The 20085-nt window shown below is 37.1% G+C and overlaps 1 pseudogene; it reads right to left on the bottom strand.

Annotated features, from left to right (window-relative positions):
• Positions 1–17752: 17752 nt before the first annotated feature.
• On the bottom strand, positions 17753–18719 carry LOC101111963 (olfactory receptor 7A10-like; annotated as a pseudogene).
• Positions 18720–20085: the final 1366 nt, after the last annotated feature.

Below are 20085 nucleotides of genomic sequence, written 5' to 3'. Positions count from 1 at the left end.
AGCATATCATTTTTATCCATTCTTCTGTCAATGAACACTTAGGTTGAACCCATATGTTGGCTATTGTAAACATGAGATAATGAATATAGGGGCATATTAATTAGTATTTTCATTTACTTTGAATAAATACACAGAAGAATAATTTCTGGATCATGTGTTTGTTCTGTTTTTAGCTTTTGAGGAACTTCCATACTGTCTTCCACAATGCCTGTACCAATTTACATCCCTGCCAACAGTTTGCCCTTTCCATGACATCCTCTTCAACACTGTGATTTGTAGATGTTTTGATGATAGTCATCCTGACAAGGATAATGTCATTTTTGTTTTGATTTTCATTTTTCTAGACATTCATGATATTGAGTAGCTTTTCATGTATTGCTTAGTCATCTATTTGTCTTCCTTAGGAAAAAAGTCTATTCGGGGCTTCAGCTCATTTTTTGACTGGGTTGTTTTATTTTTAATTGAATTGTATGAATTGTTTTTATATTTTGGATACCAAGTCCCATCAGTGATATTACCTGAAAATATTTTCTCCAATTCCATAGGTTGTCGTTTTACTTTTTAGTTGATTTCCTTTGCTGTGCAAAAGATTTTAAATTTAATTAGGCCTCCCCCCTTTTTCCCTTGCCTTTATTTATTTCTCATTCTGATAGTTGATTATTGATTACTGGTGAATAGAAAAGTCACAGATATCTATACAGTAAATTTTTATCTTGTAGCTTTTCTGAATTCATTTAAATAGTTTTAATATACTTTTGGTGGAGATTTTAGGTTTTCTATATGAAGTATCTTATCTTCTTTGGCATGGCTAATGAAAGGCTCCTTTGTCTCTCCCCGTCAATCAACAAGAAAAGATCTACAACACAAGGAAGGTGGCTCTGTACAACATACCAGGATATTAGAGAATTCCATAATTGCGTACATCTAAGAAGGGTCCATATAGGATGGGGACCTGAGGGAAAGCAGAGGCACATCTGCGACCCCAACTTCTCCATTCACCAACCCCTGACAGGAGGGTGGCAGAGCCTGTAACTCAGGAGATCCCAGACACGTGGGAAAAGCCTCCATTCCAGTGCCTCAGGCAGCACTCCAACAATACCAGCAGCACCAAGGCATCAACAACCCCAGAGGCCTAGGAAACTAAGGGTGAAGAATGACACCTTTGACAGAGGTGGTGGAATTTGCAAAGTGCAAATTTTCAAATGATAAACAAATGCTGCCTCTGTAAGAGAAGGAAACAAAAAGTCTAGCGCCAACTACAGGACAACAAAAGGAGGCAACAAGCCTCTCCTGGGTTGGCAGGGAGGTTCTTGTTTTGTTTTTGTTTTTAATAAATTTATTTATTTTAATTGAAGGTTAATTACTTTACAATATTGTATTGGTTTTGCCATACAGCAACATGAATCCACCACAGGTACACATGTGTTCCCCATCCTGAACCCCTTCCCTCTTCCCTCCCCGTACCATCCCTCTGGGTCATCTCAGTGCACCAGCCCCAAGCATCCAGTATCATGCATCGAACCTGGACTGGCGACTTAACTGCTGCACCACCTGGGAAGCCCCCTACCACTGAATGGTTAGAAGCAAATAGAAAAGTGCTCCCTTTTTCAAATGCACCAGTTGAATAACAACTCGTCAAACACTAGGAAGAACCACAGAAACACTATCACAAAAATAAAATAACAACTCTCCAGAAACCAAATTCAGTGTATTGAATACTAACAGAGACAAGGTAGCGCTCATGCAGAAGCTCAATAGGCAGTTCAATGGAATAAAATGAATGATTAGAGGGAATGCTTTTCCAAAATATTGAAACTTTCAGATAGAACCAGACAGAAATTCCAGAGCTGAAAAAAAAATATAATAAACCAGATGAAGAATGCATTAGAAATCACTGGAAATGGGACAGAATTAGTGAGTTTGAAGATGGAAATCTAGAAATGATACAAGTAGAAGAGGGAAGAGAAATGAGATATTTAAAAATGAGGAAATTCAATGAGAGTTAACACTCTTTTAGGAAGGACAACATTGAGATAATGGGTGTCCCAGAAGAACAGAGGAAGGAAAGAGTGGAGGGTTTACTTAAATAAATAAAACTAAGAACTTAAATAAAACAGAGAACTTCCAAAACCTAGGGAAGGAATTGGATACACAAGTCCTTAAAGTTAAGATCGTCTAATTACCTCATTGCACACAGATTTTTTCCCCTCAGACTGGGTTGGCCAGAAAGCTCATTTGGGGTTTTGCAAAATGTTCATTAAGAATGGAACTGTCTTAAATGAAATGTTGCAAGAAGCTCTTCTACCAGAAACAAAAAGGCAAAAACACACAAAACATATACACACACACACACACACACACACACACACATATATATATATATATATATATATATATATATATATATGTATATATATACACATATAACAGAATATCATTGTTGTTGACACTTAGTTGCTAAGTTGTGTCTGACTCTTTGTGATCCCATGGACTACAGCCTGCCAGGCTCCTCTGTCCATGGGATTTCCCAAATAAGAACACTTGAGTATGTCACCATTTGCTTCTGCAGGGGATATTCCCACCCCAGGGATCAAACGTATGTCTCCTGCTTGGCAGTCTGATTCTTTTTACCACTGAGTTGCCTGGGAAGGTGAATATTATTCATCCATGTTGTTCATCTTTTAAGAATGAAATCCTGTCATTTGTAGCCATGTGGAAGGACCTAAAGAATGTTAAGTCAGACAGAGAAAGATAAATACTGTATTATATCACTTATATGTGGAATCTAAAAGATAATGGTGTTGGGCAAGTTAGGGGAATGGTATTAGGATATACAAACTACTGCAAAATAAGTGAGTAACAAGTATGCATTGTATAGCACAGGTAACTACATCCATTTTCTTTTTTCTTTTTTTTTTCTTGCTCTGTATTATTTTTATTTTTTTTAATTTTAAAATCTTTAATTCTTACATGCGTTCCCAAACATCTAACATCGTTTAATGAAATATAATCTGAGGACTTCCATGGTGGTCCAATGGTTAAGAATTCACCTCCCAATGCAGGGGGCATGGTTTGGTCCCTGTTCAGGGAGCTGATCGCCCACATGCTGTGGGACAGCTAAGCCCTTGTGCCACAACTATTGAGCCCATGCCCTGCAATGAGGATTCTACTCGCCGCAACTAGGACTTGACACAGCCAAATAAATACATAAATATTTTTAAAAAGAAATATAATCTGTAAAAGTATTGAATAACTGTGATGTACACTTGAAACTAATACAGTATTGGAAATGAACTACATCTTAAAAATCAGGAAAAAAAAATCAAAAAGTGTTACCTTGGAGACTCCACATGGAAACATGTATTTGATAATCTACTTTTTCCAGTGACAGTGGTAGGAATCGTGGACCCAGACCTGAAAAAGATGATAGATTCCTAATGAGAAACATAAAATTTATTGAAACCTTGTGAAATACACTGAATGGAGAGTCTAGGATATTAGGAAAAGCAGTTAACATAGTGACCCACAGGGGAACGATATAAACAAAAGTGAAATTCTGTGGGCTGAGATTTTCCTTTCTATAAACATAAAAATAGCAACAGGTGCCTGGAGTATATTTTTGCCACAGGAGTGGCAAAAAGCTTGACTATCCTTTTACTACAACAAAGGAAGAAGACTTGTTACTATGTATTTTATTTCAGAATAAGTTTTTCTTAAGAAATCCGTCTAGGCATACCATAAACAGTAATTTCCTAATTGTTCTGATCTAAGTTTGAGAATAAATTTGAGTGGGAAAATGAAAAAATGGAAAAGCTTAGGAAAATGGGAGAGATCACAAAGCCTAATCCAAGTGAGTTTTGTAAAGATCTATGTGAAGAGGTGAATCATTGGAAAAGATTCTGATGCTGGTAGGAATTGGAGGCAGGAGGAGAAAGGGACGACAGAGGTTGAGATGGCTGGATGGCATCACTGACTCGATGGACATGAGTCTGAGTGAACTCCGGGAGTTGGTGATGGACAGGGAGGCCTGGCGTGCAACAATTTATGGGGTCACAAAGAGTCAGACACAACTGAACAACTGAACTGAACTGAACTGAACTGAACTGAACTGATATAGTCAAAGCTATGATCTTTCCAGCAGTCACGTAGGGAAGTGACAGCTGGACCAGAAAGAAGGCTGAGTGTTGAAGAAATGATGCTTTCGAATTGTGGTGCTGGAGAAGGCTCTTGAGAATCCTTTGGACTGCAAGGAGATCCAACCAGTCAATCCAAAGGAAATCAATTCAGAATAATAATTGGAAGGACTGTTGCTCAAGCTAAAGCTCTACTTTGGCCACCTGAGGCAAAGAACTGATTCATTGTTAAAGTCCCTGATGCTGGGAAAGATGGACAGCAGGAGGAGAAGGGGGCAACAGAAGGTGAGATGGTCGAATGGCATCACTGACTCAATGGACGTGAGTTTGAACAAACTCTGGGAGACAGTGAAGGACAGAGAAGCCTGGCACACTGCAGTCCATGAGGTCGTAAAGAGCTGAACGTATTGAAACCTACATATAAAATAGTTGGTGGATAAAACTATTTTAGATAAAGCAAGAAACTCAAAGTAAGACAATAAACACATTTAACTAAGTAAATATTTTTAAAATTATTGCCAGTGTCACCTAAAAGTCAACTGAAAACCAACCTTTTGTAAAAATTATTTGAAAGGCTATTAACTGTGGAAAATTTGACTTATTATTTATGGGTACATAATACATAATGGTACATAATACATATGCCTACATAATAGGCAAATCAAAGTGGTGACCAAATATATAGATATTTATTCTACCTCAGTATATAATTTAAGAAAACAAGAAAAAATCTCTTTCATAGCATCATCTTGGGGGAAAACTTAAAGAGCTCACACTTTGGAGTGAGAAGCTTTGAATTAGTAGCAGTGGCATACTCTAATTTTTCTGGCAGAAACATGAGCGTTACAACTTTTTAGGTAAACAGTCTGAAGACAGCTGTCAACATTTAAAATGCTAATAGTCTTTAATTTGAGGGTCTTCAGAGTTGGCATGGTTGACATTCAAGTCCAGATCACTGTGGCGGAATCTGTCTTATACATTGTGACCCCTCTGGAGCCACCTGTGTAACAGACAAAAAGAAAAAAGAAAAAAAAACAAACAAACCAGAATATTGCTCAGTGTATCCTGGGTGGCAAAATCATCCATGATTGCAACCACAGTTCAAACATCACTATCTCAACATTTATTAGTAGCATTGATTAAAGAAGCAACATAATGATAAAGAATATAAGAGTAAAAGTCAGGGTAGCGCAGGCACACCACGAAATGTTGAATGGCCATGAACAATGAATCATCATTAGACTAGTGATTGGGGGCAAGCCCATGAGGAAATATTAAAATGGAGCAGGGAGTAGGGAAAATGACTGCATTCAAACAAAAGAGTACTTAGGAAGTATATGGAGCATGTGTGGATAACATAACAAGTGAAGGTTTAAAAGAATCTAAAAATTTATGGAAAATTGTTGGTGAGAATACAATTAGGTTAAATGGAGTGGTTTAAAAACAACTATATGTTTTATATGGAATCTAGAAAAATAGTACTGATGAACCTATTTGCACGGAAGGAATGGAGATGCAGACATAGAGAATGGACTTGTGGGTACAGCAGGGGAAGGAGAGGAGGGGATAAACTGAGCAAGTAGTATCGACATATATACGCTCCCATGTGTAAAATAGCTAGCTATTTGGAAGCTGCTGTATAACACAGGGAGCCCAGACCTAGAGGAGTGGGGTGGCAAGGGGAGGGAGGGAGGCTCAAGAGGAGGGATATATGTTTATATTTATATTATATATTTATATATGGTATAATTATTAAAAATATATAATTCTGGCTTATTCGTGTTGTTCTACGGCAGAAACCAGAACAACACTGTAAAGCAATTATCCTCCAAATAAAAAATAACTGTATGAGACAAAATGAAATGAAATTCTGTAACTAAGTTATATAAATATATGAACTAGTAATAATTTAATGACATCAACATTGGTTCAGATCAGTTCAGTTCAGTTGCTCAGTAGCGTCCAGCTCTTTGCGACCCCATGCATCGCAGCACGCCAGGCCTCCCTGTTCATCACCATCGCCCAGAGTTCACTCAGACTCACGTCCATCGAGTCAGTGATGCCATCCAGCCCCTCATCCTCAGTCGTCCCCTTCTCCTCCTGCCCCCAATCCCTCCCAGCATCAGAGTCTTTTCCAATAAGTCAACACTTCATGTGACGTGGCCAAAGTACTGGAGCTTCAGCTTTAGCATCATTCCTTCCAAAGAAATCCCAGGGCTTATCTCCTTCAGAATGGACTGGTTGGATCTCCTTGCAGTTCAAGGGACTCTCAAGAGTCTTCTCCAACACCACAGTTCAAAAGCATCAATTCTTCGGCGCTCAGCCTTCTTCACAGTCCAACTCTCACATCCATACATGACCACTGGAAAAACCATAGCCTTGACTAGACGGACCTTAGTCCGCAAAGTAATGTCTCTGCTTTTGAATATATTATCTAGGTTGGTCATAACTTTTCTTCCAAGGAGTAAGCGTCTTTCCAGTGGTTAAGACTGTGCACTTCCAATGCAGGGGTCATGGGTTTGAATCCTGGTTGAGGAACTTACATCCCATATGCTCCAAGGAGTGGCCAAAAATTTTTTTTAAAAAAGAGAACAATAAAAAATGGAATGGATGTCAAGTAATTACTGTTCCTGCAAAGCATCACAAATAACTTTAGAAAAGCGTATCTGATTTAAATTTTAGTAAAAAGCAAATCTAATCAGACTTCCCTATTCATACTCAAAATTAAAGTCCTACTTACTACAAAAAAAAAAAAAATTTCATGGCTGCAGTCACCATCTGCAGTGATTTTGGAGCCCCCAAAAATAAAGTCTGACACTGTTCCACTGTTTCCCCATCTATTTCCCATGAAGTGATGGGACCGGGTGCCATGATCTTTGTTTTCTGAATATTGAGCTTTAAGCCAACTTTTTCACTCTCCTCTTTTACCTTCATCAAGAGGCTTTTTAGTTCCTCTTCACTTTCTGCCATAAGGGTGGTGTCATCTGAATATCTGAGGTGATTGATATTTCTCCCAGCAATCTTGATTCCAGCTTGTGTTTCTTCCATTCCAGCTTTTCTCATGATGTACTCTGCATAGAAGTTAAATAAGCAGGGTAACAAGATACAGCCTTGACGTACTCCTTTTCCTATTTGGAACCAGTCTGTTGTTCCATGTCCAGTTCTAACTGTTGCTTCCTGACCTGCATACAGATTTCTCAAGAGGCAGGTCAGGTGGTCTGGTATTCCCATCTCTTTCAGAATTTTCCACAGTTTATTGTGATCCACGCAGTCAAAGACTTTGGCATAGACAACAAGGCAGAAATAGATGTTTTTTCTGGAGCTCTCTTGCTTTTTCCATGATCCAGCGGATGTTGGCAATTTGATCTCTGGTTCCTCTGCCTTTTCTAAAACCAGCTTGAACATCAGGAAGTTCACGGTTCACGTATTGCTGAAGCCTGGCTTGGAGAATTTTGAGCATTACTTTACTAGCATGTGAGATGAGTGCAATTATGCAGTAGTTACTAACATAAAATTAAACTAGCAAAGACCTGGAAATAAATAATGCAACACAAGAGCTTTTAGAATGTAGGGAGAAAACAGTATTTAGTTAGAATTTCATCTTATGAGAAGATTCATGGATTTCAATGTGCTAAAAGAGAATAGAGATTATCTTTAGTCAAATGGTAAAGAAGAAAATCTTCCACATGATAGCCAATTGTGATGCAACTTTTAGACATGATCTAATAAAAACAGACAAAAAGATCAATAAGAAATAACCAATACAATATTGTAAAGTAATTAACCTCCAATTAAAATAAATAAATTTATATTTAAAAAATAAAAATAAAAGAAATAACAGAGATGTAAAAATGTGTTGGATGTCAAATGCAAATTGGCACTTGCCATTTGACAAGTGCACTGTTGCAGCTGCTGACCTCCAACACTCCTGAAGGAGCTCAGGGTAGAGAGTAGAAATGAGGCACTCTGTGCTGGTGGCAGGAGCAGGGAATAGGGGGAACTGGCGGGACAGGTCTCCAGATAATTACATACTCTCAGGAAATGATTTTATGAGCCCAAGTCTTGTATCTCCTCATATCTAGAAAAGCACTAAAATCCTTCATAGTGACAATTGTTTCTTGTGAATAGCAGAAGCTTCATAAGACCAGCAGAAATTGTCTACAAAAAAGTATGTGCCCGACTGCATACCAAAATCACATATATGCCGTCATTTCCCCCCTGCCTCTTCGAAGCTATCTGAGGTGCTGTCTTCTGGGCTGCAGACTTCCTGTTGTTACAAATAAAACTTAACTAAGAAATGAATCGCCAGTCTAGGTTCGATGCAGGATACAGGATGCTTGGGGCTGGTGCACTGGGATGACCCAGAGGGATAGTATGGGGAGGGAGGTGGGAGGGAGGTTCAGGATTGGGAACACGTGTACACCCATGGCAGACTCATGTTGATGTATGGCAAAATCAATACAATATTGTAAAGTAATTAGCCTCCAATTAAAATAAATAAATTTAAATTAAAAAAATTTGCAACTCTCATGGTGTGCACTTTTTTTCGTTGACATGGAAAAAGTGTAAAGGGCGATGTATTAGCACTGTGATGTGTTAAGTTGCTTCAGTCTGACTCTTTGCAACCCCATTGACTGCAGCATGCCAGGCTCCTCTGTCCACAGGAATTCTCCTGGCAAGAATACTGTAATAGATTGCCATGCCCTCCTCCAGGCAATCTTCCCAACCTAGTCATCAAATCCGCGTCTCTTATGTCTCCTGCATTGGCAGGCAGGTTTTTTACCACTAGGGCCACCTGGGAAGCCCCATATTAGCACTAATGAGTCACAAAATTTAGCATCATTTTTGCTTAAAACAATGATTTGCAAGTGGAAAACATTAAAGTGACAGCTCATCTCCTTCAGGGAAAAAAAAAAGAAAAACTTAAAAAACAATGGAGAACACACAGTGTGATTGATGGATAGGTTTGACCACACAAAATTTATAAACACCCACAGTTCCCCTCCAATACATTATATATAGATAAAAGAACTAAATGACAAACAGCCACACAAAAAAAGTCCAATTCTGTTATTGAAGAGTTGCAATCAAAAATAGGAATAAAGTTTCTCTGATTCTTCTCTACCAAAGCAAGGAGTCATACAGATAATTAGAGATAAAATAAATGGCTAATAAATCCACAAACATAACTACTCTCATAGGTAATGAAATGATTGCAAAGTAAGATAATTTGCATACCTCTTCTCATATCTAAAATTTTTTTCCACAGAAGATACTGTAAAATATGTTTCTCACAACCACAAGGATTTTTGCAAAGATGCATTTGCAAGAATTCCTTGGTGTGGATCTTTCTTATCAATAAGTAAACATGGTCAAATATGCCATCTTAAAACTTAGAAAGAAATGTTTTCATTTCATTTTATACCCCTCCACAGCTAGTACACTATTTCTCCCCTCCAGTTAATAATAAGATACTTTGACATAAGTCCTACTTTAACTAGAAGTACTTTTTTGCCTCTCACCTCTTTTCTGATGGAGCGTCCATTCCTATTAATATTTCATTCTTATCACTGAACATTACCTTACTGAGTTCAATGTTTGTGTCTCTTTTTTAGCATCTAAAAATTACTCTGAATTTTCACCAAGCAACCACATCCTGTCCATCCTGAGGGATGCAGTAGAGGACTATATACAACTCCCTGTCTGCTCATTAGCACATTTCCTTCCTGTTACAAATGCTTCTAAATAATTGGTCTTCTTACCAGACACTGGTCTGAACAGAAAGAATAATTTCCTTGTTGAATCTCTGTTCCTAAGTGACTGGGCTATAAGCCAGGTGAATTCAGTTTTTATTATTCCTCATCTAATACTTCTCCTGACTTCCAGAGGTCTACCCTTAAGTTGTTTTTTCCAGTTTATAATATTGAGCAACTCATCTTGCTTACATTTCTTGGACTTCGAAAGCTTTGACTTGTGATGGGGATAAAACTCCTGATTTTTCTAAAAGGCTGATTTTTCCCTCCTTAACAAGGGGGATTTTCTTTTCTATGATGTAAAACTTTTATAATGCAGTCCTTAGCTTTGTGACACTTTTGCCAAATAATGAGGGATTTCATATTTATATAGCAGTAGAAGTGTTACTTAAAGCTCAGTATTAAAAGTTTGTTAATTACAAGAGATATATTTAGGCCTTGGCACTTAATATGTATTGTCTAATTTTGTTTTGAAACGTCTTGTCTATGCATGCCTAGTCATTTAGTCATATCTGACTCTTTTGTAACACTATGGGCTGTAGCCTGCCAGGCTCCTCTCCATGGGATTTATCAGGCAAGAGTACTGGAGTGGGTTGCCATTTTCTCCTTCAGGGGATCTTCCTGATCCAGGGATAGAAGATGCATGTCCTGTGTCTCCTGCATTGCAAGCAGATTCTTTACCCACTGAGCCACTGAGGAAGTCCTATTGTCTATGAACAGTTACTACTATGATCTCTGTTCTTCATGCAAGAGTGAAGTTTAGAGGGATTTTTTTTTGTTGTTTTGCTCACTCTTTCAACAACTTTCTTTTTTTAATTTAAATTTATTTATTTTAATAGGAGGCTAATTACTTTACAATATTGTATTGGTTTGATCTGCTCAGGTTATAGTCTGATTGACGAATGGAATCTTGATTGGAAATATGTCAGGATGCTTTCAGTTCTCAAACTTTGTAGCAGTGTTTATCAACCATGTATGATTTTCCTCCTGGGGATATTTGACATTGTCTGGAGGGACAGGCTGGTAACACTAGCAATGCAGAGAATAGCACCAACAAATAATCATCAAGCACAAATATCAATGGTAAGAATATCAATTCTGGACCAACACTTCAACTTTTTGATGTGCACAGGAGTAACCAGTAAACTAGGGAACTAGGGACACTAGTTCAAATATAAATTCTGATTCAGCATGTCTCCTGTGATCCCAGAAACTCTGCATTTCCAACAAGCTCCTGGATGGTATTGATGCTGCAGGTCCTAATCTATGGACCACTGTCTGAGTTGCAAGACTGTGGTCATGTGTTAAGAGTCAGCTGTGTTAAATTTTTCTTCACCATATATTTTGCTAATATAAGACTTTAATGAAAAACATATTCAACCAATTCAGAGGCTACCATATATTCTACATATGATTTATATTACAAACCTCAAGGGACTTCATTTAGTATACTTCTGAAAAGACTGTGTAGTAAACAGAATGTGTTGTTGTACTCAGTTGCATCAGACTCTTTGGACTGTAGCCCGCCAGGTTCCTATGTCCATGGGATTTTCCAGGCTAGAATACCGGAGTGGGCTGCTATTTCTTCCTTCAGGGGATCTTCCTGACCCAGGGATCAAATCTGCATCTCCTGCATTGACAGGTGAATTCGTTACCAGTAAAGCCACTTGGGAAACCAGTAAACAAAATAAGGACTTCCAAAAGATGTCTAGCTACAAATCCCAAAAACCTTAGAATATGTTAGTTTATATATTATATAATTATATTATATATTATACAAATTTAATTATATATTAAATAAAATTTTGTTTCAGACAACTAAGTTTAAGCCTCTCATTTCATTTGTTTAACTTACCTTGGGTGAGGCCATGTTACCTTGCAATTCCATCTTAATAGAAGACTAAGTTTTAAGTACTTCTGGGACAGGCTACCCACTCTAGCTGGCTCAGTAAATGGCCTTTTCATAAATGTAAGTGTGAGTCTGATAGTCTGATTCTGAGGCCTTTGAGGAATAAATACAGGAATATACTTTACTATGAAAATTAAGGTCACCCATATGGGGTCGCACAGAGTCAGACACTACTGAAGTGACTTAGCAGCATTCTATTTTAATTCTGTTTCTAAATTTCTACACTGACCCTAAAGACTCCACCAGAAAATTACTAGAGCTCATCAATGAATATAGTAAAGTTGCAGGATATAAAATCAACACACAGAAATCCCTTGCATTACTATACACAAATAATGAGAAAGTAGAAAAAGAAATTAAGGAAACAATTCCATTCACCATTGCAACGAAAAGAATAAAATACTTAGGAATATATCTACCTAAAGAAACTAAAGACCTATATATAGAAAACTATAAAACACTGATGAAAGAAATCAAAGAGGACACTAATAGATGGAGAAATATACCATGTTCATGGATTGGAAGAATCAATATAGTGAAAATGAGTATACTACCCAAAGCAATTTACAAATTCAATGCAATCCCTATCAAGCTACCAGCCACATTTTTCACAGAACTAGAACAAATAATTTCAAGATTTGTATGGAAATACAAAAAACCTCGAATAGCCAAAGCAATCTTGAGAAAGAAGAATGGAACTGGAGGAATCAACTTGCCTGACTTCAGGCTCTACTACAAAGCCACAGTCATCAAGACAGTATGGTACTGGCACAAAGACAGACATATAGATCAATGGAACAAAATAGAAAGCCCAGAGATAAATCCACACACATATGGACACCTTATCTTTGACAAAGGAAGCAAGAATATACAATGGAGTAAAGACAATCTCTTTAACAAGTGGTGCTGGGAAAACTGGTCAACCACTTGTAAAAGAATGAAACTAGATCACTTTCTAACACCGCACACAAAAATAAACTCAAAATGGATTAAAGATATAAATGTAAGATCAGAAACTATAAAACTCCTAGAGGAGAACATAGGCAAAACACTCTCAGACATAAATCACAGCAGGATCCTCTATGATCCACCTCCCAGAATTCTGGAAATAAAAGCAAAAATAAACAAATAGGATCTAATTAAAATTAAAAGCTTCTGCACAACAAAGGAAAATATAAGCAAGGTGAAAAGACAGCCTTCTGAATGGGGAGAAAATAATAGCAAATGAAGCAACTGACAAACAACTAATCTCAAAAATATACAAGCAACTTATGCAGCTCAACTCCAGAAAAATAAACGACCCAATCAAAAAATGGGCCAAAGAACTAAATAGACATTTCTCCAAAGAAGACATACGGATGGCTAACAAACACATCAAAAGATGCTCAACATCACTCATTATTAGAGAAATGCAAATCAAAACCACAATGAGGTACCACTTCACACCAGTCAGAATGGCTGTGATCCAAAAATCTGCAAGCAATAAATGCTGGAGAGGGTGTGGAGAAAAGGGAACCCTCCTACACTGTTGGTGGGAATGCAAACTAGTACAGCCACTATGGAGAACAGTGTGGAGATTCCTTAAAAAATTGCAAATAGAACTACCTTATGACCCAGCAATCCCACTTCTGGGCATACACACCAAGGAAACCAGAATTGAAAGAGACACATGTACCCCAATGTTCATCGCAGCACTGTTTATAATAGCCAGGACATGGAAACAACCTAGATGTCCATCAGCAGATGAATGGATAAGAAAGCTGTGGTACATATACACAATGGAGTATTACTCAGTCGTTAAAAAAAATTCAATTGAATCTGTTCTGATGAGATGGATGAAACTGGAGCCGATTATACAGAGTGAAGTAAGCCAGAAAGAAAAACACCAATACAGTATACTAACACATATATATGGAATTTAGGAAGATGGCAATGACGACCCTGTATGCAAGACAGGGAAAGAGACACAGATGTGTATAACGGACTTTTGGACTCAGAGGGAGAGGGAGAGGGTGGGATGATTTGGGAGAATGCCATTCTAACATGTATACTATCATGTGAATTGAATCGCCAGTCTATGTCTGACGCAGGATGCAGCATGCTTGGGGCTGGTGCATGGGGATGACCCAGAAAGATGTTATGGGGAGGGAGGTGGGAGGGGGGTTCATGTTTGGGAATGCATGTAAGAATTAAAGATTTTAAAATTTAAAAAATAAAAAACTAAAAATATATATATATAAATTTCTACACTGTTGTTCATGTTAATTCAAACATTCATTCTCTGATTTCTATCATCTCCAACTTCCTCTCAAATTCTCTTTCACCATAAAAGAAGAGATCATAGTTGTCTATGCATTTGTATGTAAATGTGTTTGTGCTTATTTGAAAGAAGAATATGTACAAATGCACATACACAGACCACTCTTGTGGATGTTTTCTTTGAATATAATGATATATTTCCACACTTTTTAAATTCACCATACATTAAAAAAAAAATTTCACCATACATATCTCTTTACTTTTTTTCTTTAAATCCCACAGTACCTTCAGAAATATAGGCTTCCCAAATGGCTCAGTGGTAAGAATCCACCTGCTAATGCAGGAAACATGGGTCAGAAAGCTTCCCTGGAGAAGGGAATGGCAACCCACTCCAGTATTCTTGCCTGGGAAATCCCGCCAGAGGAACCTGGCAGGCTACAGCCCATGAGGTGCAAAGAACCAGACACAACTGAAGCAATTTAGCATGCTTGCACCTTCAGAAATAAGAAAATTGAGATTTATGGAAACTAAATTTTTACTAATTACATACAAAACCCTTAAAGCTTATTTTGTATTTTCTTGAATTATTAATATATACAAATGCAAAACTGCAGTATGCCCTCTTGATTCTGTAAAGTTTCTTTAATTCATCAAAATTTACACTTAACGGGTGCAGTTTATTATGTTCATTATATGCCAATGAATTCTTTATTTTTTGTAAATTAATTTATTTATTTAATTGGAATTCTTTAAATGAAAAAAAAAAATCTCATGGTTGAAGTGGGAAAGCACCAGAAAGCACAAAGGTAGCTGATTCGCCCTTAAAATGAGTGGAAGGTATGTTTTCTAACTATGCAAAAGCAAAATGTCACAAACATATAGGATCAGTGCATTGAAGTCAAAGTAATTTATATGCTAAATGTTTTTTTTCCCTGTAAATAGAACTTTAAAAATAGAAATGAAGTCAACTGACCATAAATTGGTTCGAGACCAAAAGGCACTATAGACACACGGGACAGGGACGAACCTTAAAACCCACTGCAGAGCCTGACAACTGACTCCACACTCATAAAGAACCCAGTAGAGTTCAGAACAACTTCACATCATGTAGCCCCTTTTAATAATACAGGCATTCAATTAAACCACTTGATTTTATGAAGACCTATTATACAACAATAGTTAACTGATATAACAAAGTCATCTGAACTGAGGACAGTTCTAAGAGTTCACTACTTCTTATGTCAGCGATCCCTTTTCTGATATTTGAGGACACTATTCATGATAACTCTGATATAGTTTATTTCAGACAACTCTACTAAAAAGTGAAGTTCTGTTCCAGGGAACTTGGACAGGTGAGAAGGAGTTGCATTTTCATGCAGAAAATCTGCTGTCCCTGAATCACATGATTGGAAAGGAATTCAAACTCTCCTGTGAATCGTAACTTCTCATGAAGATTAACATCTTGTTCATTCTACAAGTAGACATGGAATGAATAATAGGTTAGTCCACTACTCCTTTAGAAATGATGTTGCAATTTAGAAAAGATTGAGGCATATCATCTAGAGAAATGGAAGGATTTATATATGTAGGCAGCAAATTCTCTGAGACTTTGCTTTAAATCTTATAGAAACATATAAATATGATTGTTTCTGAGTGTATTTCTTTCCAAGGGAGCATACAACTCATAACTAATCTTTTACTTAAAAAACAAAACAAAACACGGCTTCAGGCATTTCAGTCACTCAATTGTGTCTGACTCTTTGCGACCCCATGGACTTCAGCATGCCAGGCCTCTCTGTCCATCACCAACTCCCAGGGCCAACACAAACTCATGCCCATTGAGCCAGTGATGCCATCCAACCATCTCATCCTCTATCGTTCCCTTCTCCTCCTGCCTTAAATATTTCCCAGCATCAGGGTCTTTTCAAATGAGTCAGTTCTTCACATCAGGTGGCCAAAGTATTGGAGTTTCAGTTTCAGCATCAGTCCTTCCAGTGAATATTCAGGACTGATTTCCTTTAGGATGGACTTGTTGGATCTCCTTGCAGTTCAAGGGACTCTCAAGAGTCTTCTCCAACACCACAGTTCAAAAGCATCAATTCTTCAGTGCTCAGCTTTCTTTATAGTCCAACTCTCACATCCATATATGACTACTGGAAAAACTATAGCTCTGACTAGATATACTTTTTGAAAGGTTGTTGCTGAACCACAAAAGATGCCAGGATTCTTGGCCTCTGGAGTAGAAGAATTCAATCTGGGGCTAGAGATGAGGCTTGATTGCTAAGAGCTTTTGTATAATAAAGTTTTATTAAAGTATAAAAGAGATAGAGAAAGCTTCTGACATAGACATCAGAAGGGGACAGAAAGAATACCCACTAGTTTTTTTATAGCTAGTTTTTTAAAAATATAAATTTATTTTTTTAATTGGAGGATAATTACTTTACAATATTGTATTGGTTTTGCCATACATCAACAGGAATCCACCACGGGTGTACATGTATTCCCCATCCTGAACCCTCCTCCTACCTCCTTCCCTGTACCATCCCTCTGGGTCATCCCAGTGCACCAGCCCCAAGCATCCTGTATCATGCATCAAACCTGGACTGGTGATTCATTTCATATATGATATTATACATGTTTCAATGCCAGATAGCTAGTTTTTATATGCTGGATGTTATATAGTTACTAGCAGTCTGTTCATGAAAGAGGAATGCCTAAAAACTCAGAGAAGGCACCAGGCCCCTCACCCACAAGATGCATTTTGAGATAATCTTGGCACCAGGCTGGTCATCTTGGGCCATAAACTGATTGACTTGAATCTTGTAGAAAGGCAGATTACCATACAAATAGTTCCATTTACATGGATAAGGAGAACAATATATGAGGATAACATACTGGTTTGTCAAGTCAGTTCTGAGCCTTTAGGAGAAACCTACTTGACATCAGAGTTTGGGGTAAATATATAGTACAATAACATAGCTTAAGACAAACATTTCCATAAGAAAAATGCATTGGTTAGCTCAAGATCTGAGAAAAGTTAAGTTTACGTGGAACCAGGTGTCATTATGGCAACATAGTATTTTAAGAGAAACCTCTTTTTAATTTGTATACAGAAGGGGAAATATATATATCACTAGTTTGTTTTCTGACACTGAAGAGAGAAATAAAAAAATGTCTGACACTTGCAACCTATTTCCTCCATTTTAAGACCCCTGGTCTTCCTGCCTGTTACCCTCTCACTTTGTTGGCAAAGTAATGTCTCTGCTTTTCAATATGCTGTCTAGGTTGGTCATAGCTATTCTTCCAAGGAGCAAGTGTCTTTTGATTTCATGGCTGCAATCACCATCTGCAGTGATTTTGGAGCCCAAGAAAGTAAAAGTCTGTCACTGTTTCCATTGTTTCCCCATTTATTTGTCATGAAGTGATGGGACTGGATACCATGACCTTGGTTTTCTGAATGATGAGTTTTAAGCCAACTTTTTATTTTCCTCTTTCACTTTCATCAAGAGGCTCTTTAGTGCGTCTTCATTTTCTGCTATAAGGCTTGATATTATATTTTTTATTTGAGAAAAATACTTTTTAAAGAAATCCAAAGTCATATGATTTGAAATAGAAAATAATTTGGGAGAGCAGGAAAATGATAAGAGGCAAAACTGCTGAAATCATACATTCTGGCTCCAAGATTATGAACCCTGTACTCATATGGCCTTGTTCAACTCCAGGACACTTGCACCCTGTGTAGCTGCCATCCCCACATATCTTTTCATAGCCTTCTTTATGTCTTTATTTCTCAGACTGTAGATGAAGGGGTTCAGCATGGGTGTGAACACTGTGTACATCAACGAGGCTGTTGCACTTGAGTGTGAGCTGTGGGTAACAGCAGAGCTTAGGTACACTCCTAAGCATGTACAATAGAATAAGGAGACTATTGAAAGGTGAGATGCACAAGTGGAAAATGCTTTATACTTCCCTTGAGATGATGAGATTCTGCAAATGGAAGACACTATCTTAGAGTATGAGTAAATGATACCAACCAGGGGACCACCACCCAGAAGTGGGGCTGCAAAATACATCACTATGTCATTAAGAAAGGTATCAGAGCAGGCTAGTTGAATTAACTGATTAAGTTCACAAAAATAATGAGGAATTTCTAAATGTGTATAGAAGGCAAGCTGCAAAACCATTAAGGTTTGTAAGAAGGAATGCAAGACACTGATGATCCAGGAGACCAGGAGCATAATGCCACAAAGCCATGGATTCATAATGACTGTGTAGTGCAGGGGGTGACAGATGGCCACAAAGCGGTCATAGGCCATCACTGTTAGCAAAAAGTCATCCAACCCTACAAAGAGTATGACAAAGTACATCTGAGTAATGCAGCTTTCACAGCTTATCAGCTTGCCCTGGTTCTGGATGTTCCACAGCATCTTTGGGATGGTGGTAGAGGTAACACAGATGTCTACAAAGGACAAATTGGAGAGGAAGAAGTACATAGGTGTGTGGAGGTGGGAGTCAGAAATGGTGGCTAGGATGATAGCCAAATTTCCAAACACTGATCAGATACAGGAAGAAGAAAATCATGAATGTGATGGGCTGCAATTCTTGTTCATTTGAAAATCCCAGAAGAAGAAATCCTGAAACTACTGTAAGATTTTCTTTTTCCATTTGTTGAAGTTGAGTATAAGAAAGGAGAAAAATATCATTAGTTATCTTTATACAAATGGCTTTCACCCACAAAATTAAAATAGTTAGTTTATACTTTGTAGTAACAAAATTAATATCAATAGCTTTGTGTATGGACCTAATCCCCTGTGGGATTCCCTCTTGCTATCCCTGATTAGGAAATTGTATTATATGTATGTCATCTGACAAAAAAAAAAAAAAAAGACAATTTTACTTATTTTCCAAATCTTATGTGTTTTATTTCTTTTTTATTTTTTGTCTTTATTTCTTTTTTTCCCATTTTTTTAAGCTTTTTTGTCACCATGTTATGTTCCACCCTTAATGAGAAATTCTATCATTTATTTCTGGAATTCATATTGTTTGCTGACAATTTTCCCATTCTTGTCTGGCCTTTGAGTGGAAGAAGATAAAAAGCAAAAATGCCCTAACATGCATAAAAGCATCACATATGATGTACCCACAGCTAACTTCATACTAAATGGTGAAAAAAATTAAAGTTTTACCTGTATGATCAGGAGCGAGACAAGGGTACTCTCTCTCACCACTCCTATTCCACATGGTACTAGAAGTCCCTAGTCAGAGCATTAAAGCACAAAAAAGAAATAAAACACAAAAGATTTGGAAAATAAGTAAAATTGTCTTTTTTTTTTTTTTTTTGCAGATGACATACATATAATACAACCCTAAAAAAAATCTGTGGAAAAATGTTACAGCTAATTTAAAAAGTCACTAAAATGCAGGATATAAAATTAACATATACAAATAAGTAGCAATTGTATATACTAACCACAAATTATCAAAAAAGGAAATAAAGAAAGCAGTAGTATTTACAATAACATTAAAAACAACCAAATGCTTAGGAATAAGTTCAACCAATGAGGTAAAGTATCTCTATGCTGAAAATTACAAGACATTGTTGATAGGAATCGAAGAAGATACAAATAAATGGAAAATATCCCATGTTTTTAGATTCAAAAAAATATTATTCTTATAATGTTTATATTAGTCAAAGCAAATCTACAGATTCAATGCAATCCCTGTCAATATTTCAATGGCATTTCTCACAGAAACAGATAAACAATCCTAAAATTCATAAGAAATCACAATACCATAAATATCCAAAGTAATCTTGAGAAAGAAGGACAGAGCTAGAGTCATCACACTTTCTGCTTTCAAAAATATACTACAAAGCTCCAGTCATCAAAACAGCAGGGTACTAGCAAAAAAACAGACATGTATAACTATGTAACAAAATTGGGATCCATCCCATTAATAAAATGACACTTAGATGGTTAATTAATCTATGACAAAGAACACATTAATATAAAATAGGGAAAATATGGCCTCT

The sequence above is a fragment of the Ovis aries genome, unplaced genomic scaffold (assembly GCF_016772045.2).
Source record: "Ovis aries strain OAR_USU_Benz2616 breed Rambouillet unplaced genomic scaffold, ARS-UI_Ramb_v3.0 scaffold_181, whole genome shotgun sequence".
Taxonomy (NCBI): domain Eukaryota; kingdom Metazoa; phylum Chordata; class Mammalia; order Artiodactyla; family Bovidae; genus Ovis; species Ovis aries.
This window is presented reverse-complemented; position numbering and strand designations above follow the sequence as displayed.